The sequence below is a fragment of the Phyllobates terribilis genome, unplaced genomic scaffold (genome assembly GCF_046119375.1).
Source record: "Phyllobates terribilis strain yellow unplaced genomic scaffold, ASM4611937v1 Scaffold_3__8_contigs__length_932513732, whole genome shotgun sequence".
In the NCBI taxonomy this organism is placed as follows: domain Eukaryota; kingdom Metazoa; phylum Chordata; class Amphibia; order Anura; family Dendrobatidae; genus Phyllobates; species Phyllobates terribilis.
The window spans coordinates 2,942,080-2,954,771 of NW_027362763.1; the positions used below are offsets into that span (position 1 = coordinate 2,942,080).

The following is a 12,692-nucleotide window of genomic DNA, read 5'->3' on the forward strand; positions in this document are numbered from 1 at the left end:
CTCCATCAGGTTGCAAACTGAATATATTTTTTTCTGCATCTTCCTCTGAAAAAATATTGGGCTTCTAGCTATATGTGGGACTTGTTGTATTAGTCCATCTATACTGACCTCCATCAGGTTGCAAACTGAATATATTTTTTTCTGCATCTACCTCTGAAAAAATATTGGGCTTCTAGCTGTGTGTGGGACTTGTTCTATTAATCCATCTATACAGACCTCCATCAGGTTGCAAACTGAATATATTTTTTTCTGCATCTACCTCTGAAAAAATATTGGGCTTCTAGCTGTGTGTGGGACTTGTTCTATTAATCCATCTATACAGACCTCCATCAGGTTGCAAACTGAATATATTTTTTTCTGCATCTACCTCTGAAAAAATATTGGGCTTCTAGCTGTGTGTGGGACTTGTTCTATTAATCCATCTATACAGACCTCCATCAGGTTGCAAACTGAATATATTTTTTTCTGCATCTACCTCTGAAAAAATATTGGGCTTCTAGCTGTGTGTGGGACTTTCTCTATTAGTCCATCTATACTGACCTCCATCAGGTTGCAAATTAAAAATATTTTTTTTCTGCATCTACCTCTGAAAAAATATTGGGCTTCTAGCTGTGTGTGGGACTTTCTCTATTAGTCCATCTATACTGACCTCCATCAGGTTGCAAATTAAAAATAATTTTTATCTGCATCTAGCTCTGAAAAAATATTTGGCCTTCTAGCAGTGTGTGGGACTTTCTCTATTAGTCCATCTATACTGACCTCCATCAGGTTGCAAATTGAATATAATTTTTTTCTGCATCTAACCCAGCCAATAGTTTTGGCCTAATACCACAGTTTGGCCACTCAGCTCTGCTCGGTTCCCATCCATTGTTTTTTTGTGCAAACAACTCCAGAGTTGTTAATTAGTTAACCACCAAAATGAGTGGAAAAAGGCCTGCTGCTGGTGGAAAGGGTAATAGGCGTGTTGGGAAGGGGAAAAAAGGTTGTGTCCGTGGGGTAGGTGTTAAAGCAACAGTAACATCTGCAGAAGAAAGACCATCTTCCAGCCAAACTAAAATGTCTACTTCTTTTAGCGGACAATGTGATAAGATCCCTTTCTTACGGCCACGCCAATTGCTACAAATTCCAGATGAGGCACAAAAACAGCAGGTGCTTCAACGGATATCAAGTGCTCCTTTAAGTGGGCTCTCCTCCACATCAACTTCAACATCACAAATACTCCAGTCCTCAAAGGTGTCACCCCAATCGCACGTGCTTCCTCACAGCTCCCAAATCTCCAGCTGCCCGTCTGAGTATGAGGTAGAACAGATGGTTGAGTCTGCAGAGCTGTTTACTCATACTATAGCCTGGGAATCAGAGGTCGACTCCAGCGCTTCTGTGAATCCAGACGAGGAAATGATCTGCACTGATGCCCAGAATCTTTATGAGTCGGATACAGGACCAGACGCAGAAGGTTCTGACCATAATGTAGACCCTCATTCCCAAACTGTAACTCCTGTTGGTGGAGACAATGAGGAAGACGATGATAAGACTCAAATACCTGATTGGAGCGACAACTTTAGTTTTTTGTCAGGGCAGGAACAGGTTGGCTCTGAGGACGACGGGTGTGATAACGCACAGGGTGATGATGATGAGGTTGGAGATCCCACTTACTGTCAACCCACAGTCAGCCAAGAGATGAGGTCAGCAGAGGAGGTGGAGGAAGATGCTAGTGACGACGAGGTCAGGTTGCGCCTTCCTGGACAGAGACGTAGTACTGGAAGCACGTCAACAACTGCATCCTCAAACACAACTCTGCCTCTCACCACAAGTCGTGGTGGCTCTTCAGGTCGCATGGGTGCTAAGCCTTGCATAGCCTGGGCATTTTTTCAGATCGATAAAGATGACCCAACTCGTGTTATCTGTAACATTTGTCAGCAAAAGCTAAGTAGAGGCCAAAAAATACATAGTTTGAGTACTTCATGCATGAACCGGCACATGGACATGAAGCATAAGTTGCAGTGGGAAGCTCAGTGTGCTACAATGCGGCCTAGCCGGCCGGGCCAACCACCGTCTGCCATATCTTGTGCATCCACGGCCTCTTCATCCTCTGTGACTGGGGGGACAGCAGTCACACCTGTTTTGGGGCGCACACCTGCCACCTCTTTACCCGCAACAGCCAGCGTGATTGGCAGGTCATCATTTTCTTTGGAGGTGGTAACACCAGCTGGTGTTGAGTGCTGTCCGACATCGATAGCACCACCTTTGGATCAAGGCAAACTAACATATCCGCCTGCATCTTCCTCACAGACCGGCAGTTTGCCGGGGACACCCTTATCAACCCCGTCTAAGCACAATAGCCAGCCCTCGGTCCCTCAGATGTGGACAAGTAAAAGACCATTTCCTCCTAGCCATGAGAAAGCTAAGAGGTTGAATTTCACCATCTGCAAGCTCTTGGCTACAGAAATGCTGCCTTTCCGCCTGGTGGACACAGAGGATTTTCGAGACCTTATGTCCGTCGCAGTGCCCCAGTACCAGATGCCCAGTCGGCACTACTTCTCAAAGAAAGGTGTGCCTGCGCTCCACCAGCATGTCGCACACAACATCACCGCTTCTTTGAGAAACTCTGTGTGTGACAGGGTGCATTTCACCACAGACACTTGGACGAATAGGCATGGACAGGGGCGTTACATGTCGCTGACTGGGCACTGGGTAACTATGGTGACAGCAGGACAAGGGGCTGCTGTCCAAGTCTTGCCGTCCCCACGAGTTGTGCGTCAATCCTCTTTATGTCAAAGTTCCTCCACTGCTTCTGCCTCCTCAACCTCCTCTCGGTCTTCCACCTGCACCCAAAATCTGTCTGGTCATGCCACAAGCTTTCTAACTGCGCAGAAGGGATAATGCACACCTCCTTACTATGCTGGCAGTAGGGCTCAACGTCATCGGGCGGTTTTTACATTGAAATGTCTGGGAAATGTGAGTCACGCAGCTGAGGAGTTGTGGTCAGCTCTGGAGAACCAATTTCATGAATGGTTGTCTCCACTGGACCTGAAACCAGGGAAGGCCGTGTGCGACAATGCTGCAAACCTGGGTGCGGCCCTTCGCCGGGGCAATGTCACACACGTGCCTTGTATGGCTCACGTGTTGAACCTGGTTGTCCAGCAATTTTTAGCCCACTATCCCAGACTAGATGGCCTTCTGCAGAGGGCACGGTCGCTGTGTGCTCACTTTCGCCGTTCGCAGCCCACAGCTCAGCGACTTACATCTCTACAGAAGTCGTTGGGCCTGCCACTTCACCGGCAAAAATGCGATGTGCCTACCCGGTGGAATTCAACTCTGCACATGTTGTAGCGACTGTGGCAGCACCGACAAGCCCTGGTGCAATACGTTCTGACGTATAGCCTGGGCCAACGAGATCCAGAGGTGGGGCAAATCACGCTGGAGGAGTGGTCTCAGATCAGGGACCTATGCACCCTTCTGCACAGTTTTGAAATGGCGACGAAGATGTTTAGTGCTGACGATGCCATTATCAGCATGACTATTCCGGTGATTTACATGCTGGAGCACATGTTAAACAGAATTTGGAGTCAGGTGGTGGCACAAGAGGAGGTGGAGGAAGTAGAGGAGGAGGAGTTGTATGCGGAAGGGCTAACATCTGCAAGGTCCAGACGGTCGGCAGCACCAAGGCGGCAGGCATGTGAGGGTGGGGGAGATGGTTTTACCAGGGCGCATGGTAGCAGCCAAACTAGTGAGGAAGGTGCAGGAGCCCAGGAAGAAGTGGAGGACGAACTGATGGAAGACTCATCAGATGAGGGAGACCTTGATCACATTTTTGTTGTGCGAGGTTGGGGGGAGAGGACAGAGGAAGGAAGCATGATTGTTACCTCGCCACCAACACAACAGGGACTTGGTGCTCCTGGATGCGCAACACACATGAGTGCCTTCTTGCTGCACTACCTGCAACATGACCCTCGAATTGTGAGAATTAGAAATAATCCTGACTACTGGGTTGCCACACTGTTAGATCCCCGGTACAAAAGTAAATTTGCAGAAATTATTCCTGCCATAGAAAGGGATGCACGCATGCAGGAGTATCAGCAGAGACTGTTGCAGAATCTTACATGTGCTTTTCCACAAAATACCAGTGGTGCACGTAGTGAATCTCACAGTTCCAACTTGCCAACCGTGGGACCGTCAAGTGTTCAGCACTCAAACCGTAACAGAACCACAGTATCTGCTGGTAACATCAATTTTGCGGAATCATTTCACCACTTTTTTAGCCTATCCTTTGCAAGGCCACAGGAGACAAGAAGTCTGACACATAGTCAACGCCTAGAGACGATGGTACAGGAGTATCTCCAAGTAAACATTGAAGCCACGACTGTGTCACTGGACCCCTGCTCTTTTTGGGCTTCCAATCTGGATAAATGGCCGGAGCTAGCCACTTACGCCTTGGAGATCTTGTCATGCCCCGCAGCCAGCGTTCTGTCTGAACGTGTGTTCAGCGCTGCTGGTGGTGTGCTGACAGATAAGCGCACGCGGCTCTCCACTGATAATGTAGACAGACTCACATTCATAAAGATGAACAAATCATGGATCCGAAACGACTTTTCTACCCCTGTGTCATCCTGGGGAGAGTAAAAGCTTGATGATTGGTTAAAATCACCCTACCAACCGTTTTAAGCTTTCAAATTACTAATCATGTTTATCTGTATCTTGGCTGGAAAATAATTTGGGCTTTGTAGCAGTGTGCAGCACTGATCCTATTAGGCCATCTATACTAAAGCTTCACCAGATTTAAAATTAATAATAATTTTTAGCTGCATCTAGCCCGGAAAATAATTTTGGGGCTCCGAGATGCGCAAGACACATAAGTGCCTTCTTGCTGCACTACCTGCAGCATGACCCTCATATTGTCAGAATTCGAAGTAATCATGATTACTGGGTTGCCACACTCTTAGATCCCCCAAACTTTTCGATCAACCTTTTCATTTTAATAAAGACCAAAAAAATGGTCATTTTTGAAATTATAAGCATTAGCAGGTTGTTAGAAACTGAAATCAAACAGTTTTCAACTCAAAACTTTATTCTAGGTGATGTTACATTTTCACATAGGACCCCTTGTTCGAAAGGAGCTTCTGAACTCTCTCGTCCATTGAATTTGTCAGGTTTTGGATGGTTTCTGCTTCAATTGTTTTGCATGAGGACAGAATACCCTCCCAGAGCTGTTGCTTAGATGTGAACTGCCTCCCGCCATCATAGACACTCCTTTTAATGATGCTACAAAGGTTCTGAATGGGGTAGAGGTCAGGGGAGCATGGGGGTCACACCATAAGTTTGTCCCCTTTTATGCCCATATCAGCCAGAGATGCAGATGTTTTATGTGCAGCATGAGATGGTGCATTATCATGCAGAAAAATGATCTTGCTGTGAAATACACGGTTCTTCTTCTTGAACCATGGCAGGAAGTGCTGTTTGAGAAAATCCACATACATTATGGAGTTCATCTTTAGCGCCTTCAGGGATCCTAAAGGGGCCGACAATCTCTCTCCCCATGATTCCAGCCCAAAACATTACTCCACCTCCTCCTTGTTGGCGCTGTAGCCGTGTTTGCGTGGGGTGTCCATCAACCAGCCATCCTCCACTCCATCCATCTGGACCATCGAGCGCTGCACGGCACTCATCCGTGAACAAAACAGTTTTGAAATCAGTCTTCATGTAATGTTTGGCCCACTGGAGCCGTTTCTGCTTGTGTGAAGTGGATAGAGGAGGTCGACAGGATGGCGTATGCACAGCTGCAAACCTCTGAAGGACCCTGCATCTTGTTGTTCGGGGGACGTTGGAGGCACAAGCAGCTTCAAAAACTTGTCTGCTGCTATGACAAGGCTTTTTTGCCGCTGCTCTTTCAACCTGACGTAATTGCCTGTAGGAAAGAGTCCTCAATTTGCCCTTATCAGCACGCACACGTGTGTACTGTGAATCAGCTACATACTTCTTGATTGCCAAGACACTTCATCCTGATCATCGCACAATGTTGATTGTAGTCATGCCTTGACCTAAACACTCCACAATTTGTTGCTTCTCAGCAGCCGACACATCCTTTTTCTTTCCCATTTTGGCAGAAAATGTAGGCTGCTTAATAATGTGAGAGAGCCTTCTTAAGTAGTCTTGCCTTTCAATGGACACACCTGCCAAACTAATTAGCACAGGTGTCTGCAATTGCTTACAGTGATATAAAGAGCCCTGACACACATCACCATCAATGAGTTTAACTGACAAACAAACAAATTCTTCCCTTATCACTCCTAAACACTTTTTGCATAATAATTTGGAACACAGTGTACATGTGCTTTTCCACAAAACACCAGTGGTTCACGTAGTGAATCTTACAGTTCTAACTTGCCAACCGTGGTCTGTATGGAGTTGTTCAATAAAGGGCCCAAAATTAAGATAACATAGATGGGAGAGGTCTCTATGAATAGGAATTCCTAAGTATTTGATACCCTGTGAGGGCCAGGCAAAGGGAAAGTTGGACTGGATGGAATCCTATATGGATTTGGGGAGGGAGACATCGAGGGCCTCAGACTTCGCTGCATTGATTTTAAAATTTGACCATGTAACAAAGTGATCTATTTCAGCCATAACAGCATGGATGGATATATGTGATTGAGTGATATATACTAGGACATCATCAGCAAATAGAGAGCACTTGTACTCGGTGCCTCCCACCTCAATCCACCTAATATTGGGGTTATGGCAAATTGATGAGAGCAGGTGCTCCGTCACTAGGATGTATAAGAGAGGGGACAGAGGACATCCCTGCCTTGTCCCATTGGTGATTGTGAAAGGTGATGAAAATGTTCTGATGCACCCCTGGGCCTTGGGGACACCCGAAGCCGGACCCTTTTTGGTGGATGCTGGTGGTTGTAGTCTTCGTGGCGGTGACCCGGTTCCGTGGCTCAGGGTGGTCAAACCAGTGGCGGAACTATTTATGTGGTTTTGATGTTTAAATGTCCGACTACGCCACCCGTGGATTGCGGTCAGAGTGAACTGCCGCTACAGGGCAGACCGCTGAGGCTGGTGTTGTGGGTGCAGCAGAGCGTAGCATAACTCCCCACGGGAGGAGTATAGCCTCAAGGCAGTGTATGCGGAGGATGGGGGTGATGGTGCAGGGCAGCAGCAGTAACGACACGGAGTCAGTGATGCAGTTCAGGGCCTTTACTCACAGTTCTTATTATCCAAACCACGTCTGCAGGTAACGGCTGCCCACGTCGTACTGTGCTCACCAGGTGAGGGGCTCAGACAACTCCCAGATAACTTTGGAGCGCTTCACAGGACCCCCTTTGTGTGTCCTTTGTCTGGCCTTTCTTACCAACACTTCTGTCCGGCTGCCTCGGGCCTCCTCTTGGTAAACTTGGCGCCAGTTTCCCTGACCCTATGTGGTGCCTTCCTAGCGGGTGTAGCGAGGGGCTGCGCCACATAAAATGTCAGAGCCTCCGGTTTCTAGCTGAGGGTCGTTTCCTGCCTCCACTAGTTCGGGGACCGGTCTCCCCCTTTGGCCTGACCCCTCCACGCAGGTGGATTCGGGCGTGCGTTGGTGACTCGCCCGTCCGCACCCCTGGGATCCCTTCATTCCTCGTTCCTGGAGCCTTCTCCGCTCCTCTTCCTTCCTTCTCCCTCTTCCAGGCCTGGGCCTCTGTTACTAGGCCCGCCTCCGGAGCAGAGCTCATGCAGAGCCCCTGCTCCCTGCCACTTCTGCTCAGACTTCTCTGCACTGAACTAAGATGGTGCCCACCTTTTATACTCCCTTCTCAATGCACCCAGTAACTGCTTCCTCCCTGCTCCTGCACTACAGGGTTCCCCTTCCTCAGTGTTCTCTCCCCCCACTCCAGCCAGGGACAGGGACTGTCGTGCCCATCTCAGGGGCATATTGGTCGCCCTGCCCCACGGCAATGTGGTGTAATGCATGCAGGTGTCGGGTCCTGATCCACACTCCATCCTTACCTGAGAGTGAGATATCACACCTCTGGGTGAGGTGCAATACCTCTGTAGCAACCGAGCCCTCAGGGTGCTACAGTTCCATTTATCTTCAGCCTAGGTGACGTATTGTGATACAGGGCCGTGATTTTGGCTATAAAAGGGTCCCCTAGACACCTACCCCAAGCTTTTTAAGAGAATCATATATGGCGTGCCAGGAGACTCTATGCAATGCTTTCTCAGCATCCAACGAGAGTATCTAATTACAAATTTTTAACTGCATCTAGCCCAGGAAATACTTTGTGCCTAGTAGCAGTGTCTGCTAGTCAGCGGATTATCCCGGCTGTTAAGCAAGCTACATCACCTGTAGTTTGGACACTTAATTTTTTCAAAGGAAATGCTTCGGGACCACGGGATACTCAGTGAAGAGCATCAGGAGGCACCCCAAGGCATAGGGGCTGGGACTGGCAGTAGGATGCCTTGCGGTGGACAGCCGAGCTCGATCCTTATAAAAGCTTTTTAACTGCAGCAGCTTTAGTGGACGCTACTGGAGCTGGAATTACGCGGCTGCTGGCATGAGACTTGCCCTCCAATAGATCCTTGTAAATGGATTTAAAGTGTATTCATTCAAATTAGAGAGACAATTTAAATTAAAAAGCTTAGAGCTGCCTCCACCACAGGGGGGCTCGCTCGACCCACCAGCGGACAGGCACCAGTATTGGGAGAGGGGGGCTGGCCATCAGGGTTCACCGCGGCTCTGGCACAAACCCGGCGACACGGAGGTGGCACAGGCAGGAGCGGACTGGCCGTGTCGGCTTCCCACTTTTTGGATTTTAGAAGGGCATGACATGCCTATATCTGTGTCTCCCCCTCCTTTTACTCCTCCACCTCTTTTCTTTTCGCATGACTATATGTACTTGTCACTTTTCCATGTGTTAGTTATGTCTTCTGAGCAGTTTGTCAGCTTTTGGACACCTTTGAAGGTGTTTTCTATATGTTTCTATGTGTTTTTGTTTGCCTGCCATTGGTTTTAACGGTGTTCGAAGGTGTTCGACGAACCGAACCGAACTCAAACACTACGGGGGTGGCTCAACACTACTCTTCAGTTGTTGATTAAACACTTTGTAGGGTTAGTCTCCAATATGAAAGCAATGTCAGGGTTGGCATTGGTGTTATGCTGGTGGGTGTAGTTGCTTTTAAAACAATAGGCCATAGTTTAATTCTTGAAGAACTCATTGTTTTTTTGCATTTGGTGGTGTTTGGAATCTTTTTCACTTTCTGTGCTAAGGCTTATGCTTTTATTTCTTTCTTGGTAACACTTTAGCTACCTTAGTGGGCAGAAAGCAAAGGTAATTGAGAGAATTTGTAGGCAGAGGTGGAAAAGCTACATAACTGATTCCAAAAACTCCTCTGTCTTTAGAGTTAGTGTTAAAAATGCCAAAAATGGCAGAGGTCTTTAGGGGTAATTTGGTGCTGCTGTAGACTCTTTGTAATCTGTTGGAGCTAAGGCTCATAGTGTACTTTCTTTCTTGGTAAGAGTTTAGTTACCTTATTGGCAAAAAAGTGAAAATAATTGAGAGAAATGTAAGAATTGGTGGAAAAGCTCCATAGCTGATTCACAAGAATTCATCTTTGAGTTTTGGACAATGCTTTGCCTTGTTTTTAAACTTTTTAGTAATTGGCTCTTTCAAGACATATTCAGTCCTCCTTTTTTAAGTAAAACTTTAGCAGATTTAACAGCCAAAATCCCAAACCAGTCAAGTGGGTTCATGTATTGGTGGTATAGTGGTGAGCATAGCTGCTTCCCAAGCAGTTGACTCAGGTTCAATTTCCAGCCAATGCAATACTTATGTAGTTTTATTTCTGGCATATCATACATTTTACAAACTATTTTGTAATGTTAGTGCAGAAAATGTAAAAAAAAAAGCTGATCCTGTAAGCATTGCTGGTATAGTGGTGAGCATAGCTGCCTTCCAAGCAGTTGACCAGGTTTCAATTCCTGGCCAATACTAAACATCGGTGATTTTTTTTATCAGGCACGTCATACTTTTTACTCACAATTTTGTAGGGTTAGTGCAGAAAATGTGAAAAAAATGCTGGGTAACTTAAGCATTTTTGGTATAGTGGTGAGCAAACCTGCATTCCAAGCAGTTGACCTGCGATTGATTCCTGGTCAATGCAATACTTATGTGGGTTTTTTTCCTGGCACGTCTAACTTTTTGCTAATAATTTCGTATTGTTAGTGCAGAAAATGTAAGAAAAAAACATGGCTTCTGTAAGTGTTGGTGGTATAGTGGTGAGAATCGCTGCCTTCCAAGTAGTTGACCTGAGTTGGATTCTCAGCCAACGCATGAATTGTTTTTCACATTTGGTGATGCTTTTAGTCTGTTTTAATTTTTCGTGTTAAGGCTCATGCTCTTCTGTCTTCTTAGAGTTTAGCAACCACGAAAAAGAGAAAAATATTGAAGAGAATATTTCTTAGCTTCTTTTCAACTGTCTCATCTAACTGATCTTCTGCTCTTCAGTTGTTGATTAAATACTTTGTAGGGTTAGTCTCCAATACGAAAGCAATGTCAGGGTTGGCATTGGTGTTATGCTGGTGGGTGTAGTTGCTTTTAAAACAATAGGCCATAGTTTAATTCTTGAAGAACTCATTGTTTTTTTGCATTTGGTGGTGTTTGGAATCTTTTTCACTTTCTGTGCTAATGCTTATGCTTTTATTTCTTTCTTGGTAACACTTTAGCTACTTTAGTGTTCAGAAAGCAAAGCTAATTGAGAGAATTTGTAGGCAGATGTGGAAAAGCTACATAACTGATTCCAAAAACTCCTCTGTCTTTAGAGTTAGTGTTAAAAATGCCAAAAATGGCAGAGGTCTTTAGGGGGAATTTGATGCTGCTGTTGACTCTTTGTAATCTGTTTGAGCTAAGGCTCATAGTGTACTTTCTTGGTAAGAGTTTAGTTACCTTATTGGCAAAAAAGTGATAATAATTGAGAGAAATGTAAGAATTGGTGGAAAAGCTCCATAGCTGATTCACAAGAATTCATCTTTGAGTTTTGGACAATGCTTTGCCTTGTTTTTAAACTTTTTAGTAATTGGCTCTTTCAAGACATATTCAGTCCTCCTTTTTTAAGTAAAACTTTAGCAGATTTAACAGCCAAAATCCCAAACCAGTCAAGTGGGTTCATGCATTGGTGGTATAGTGGTGAGCATAGCTGCTTCCCAAGCAGTTGACCCGGGTTCGATTTCCAGCCAATGCAATACTTATGTATCTTTATTTCTGGCATATCATACATTTTACAAACTATTTTGTAATGTTAGTGCAGAAAATGTAAAAAAAAAAAGCTGACTCTGTAACCATTGGTGGTATAGTGTTGAGCATAGCTGCCTTCCAAGCAGTTGACCTGGGTTCAATTCCCGGCCAATACCAAACATCGGTGTTTTTTTTTTCGGTCACGCCATACTTTTTACTAACAATTTTGTAGGGTTAGTGCAGAAAATGTGAAAAAATTGCTGGGTACCTTAAGCATTTTTGGTATAGTGGTGAGCAAACTTGCCTTCCAAGCAGTTGACCTGCGATTGATTCCTGTTCAATGCAATACTTATGTGGGGGTTTTTTTCCTGGCACGTCTTACTTTTTACTAATAATTTCGTATTGTTAGTGCAGAAAATGTAAGAAAAAAACATGGCTTCTGTAAGTGTTGGTGGTATCGTGGTGAGAATCGCTGCCTTCCAATTAGTTGACCCGAGTTCGATTCTCAGCCAATGCATGTATTGCTTTTCACATTTGGTGATGCTTTTAGTCTGTTTTAATTTTTCGTGTTAAGGCTCATGCTCTTCTTTCTTCTTAGAGTTTAGCAACCACGAAAATGAGAAAAAAATTGAAGAGAATATTTCTTAGCTTTTTTTCAACTGTCTCATCTAACTGATCTTCTACTCTTCAGTTGTTGATTAAACACTTTGTAGGGTTAGTCTCCAATGTGAAAGCAATGTCAGGGTTGGCATTGGTGTTATGCTGGTGGGTGTAGTTGCTTTTAAAACAATAGGCCATAGTTTAATTCTTGAAGAACTCATTGTTTTTTTGCATTTGGTGGTGTTTGGACTCTTTTTCACTTTCTGTGCTAAGGCTTATGCTTTTATTTCTTTCTTGGTAACACTTTAGCTATCTTAGTTGGCAAAAAGCAAAGCTAATTGAGAGAATTTGTAGGCAGAGGTGGAAAAGCTACATAACTGATTCCAAAAACTCCTCTGTCTTTAGAATTAGTGTTAAAAATGCCAAAAATAGCAGAGGTCTTTAGGGGTAATTTGGTGCTAGTGCTGACTTTTTGTAATCTTTTTGAGCTAAGGCTCATAGTGTACTTTTTTTCTTGGTAAGAGTTTAGTTACCTTATTGGCAAAAAAGTGAAAATAATTGAGAGAATTGTAAGAATTGGTGGAAAAGCTCCATAGCTGATTCACAAGAATTCATCTTTGAGTTTTGGACAATGCTTTGCCTTGTTTTTAAACTTTTTAGTAATTGGCTCTTTCAAGACATATTCAGTCCTCCTTTTTTTAAGTAAAACTTTAGCAGATTTAACAGCCATAATCCCAAACCAGTCAAGTTGGTTCATGCATTGGTGGTATAGTGGTGAGCATAGCTGCTTCCCAAGCAGTTGACCCAGGTTCGATACCCGGCCAATGCAATACTTATGTAGTTTTATTTCTGGCATATCATACATTTTACAAACTATTTTGTAAA

The 12,692-nt window shown here is 44.9% G+C and overlaps 1 non-coding gene across 1 annotated transcript; it reads left to right on the forward strand.

Annotated features, from left to right (window-relative positions):
- Positions 1-12,564: 12,564 nt before the first annotated feature.
- TRNAG-CCC (transfer RNA glycine (anticodon CCC)) lies at positions 12,565-12,636 on the forward strand. Its single transcript has one exon. It is a non-coding gene; the product is annotated as a tRNA-Gly (tRNA).
- The last annotated feature ends 56 nt before the right edge of the window (positions 12,637-12,692 follow it).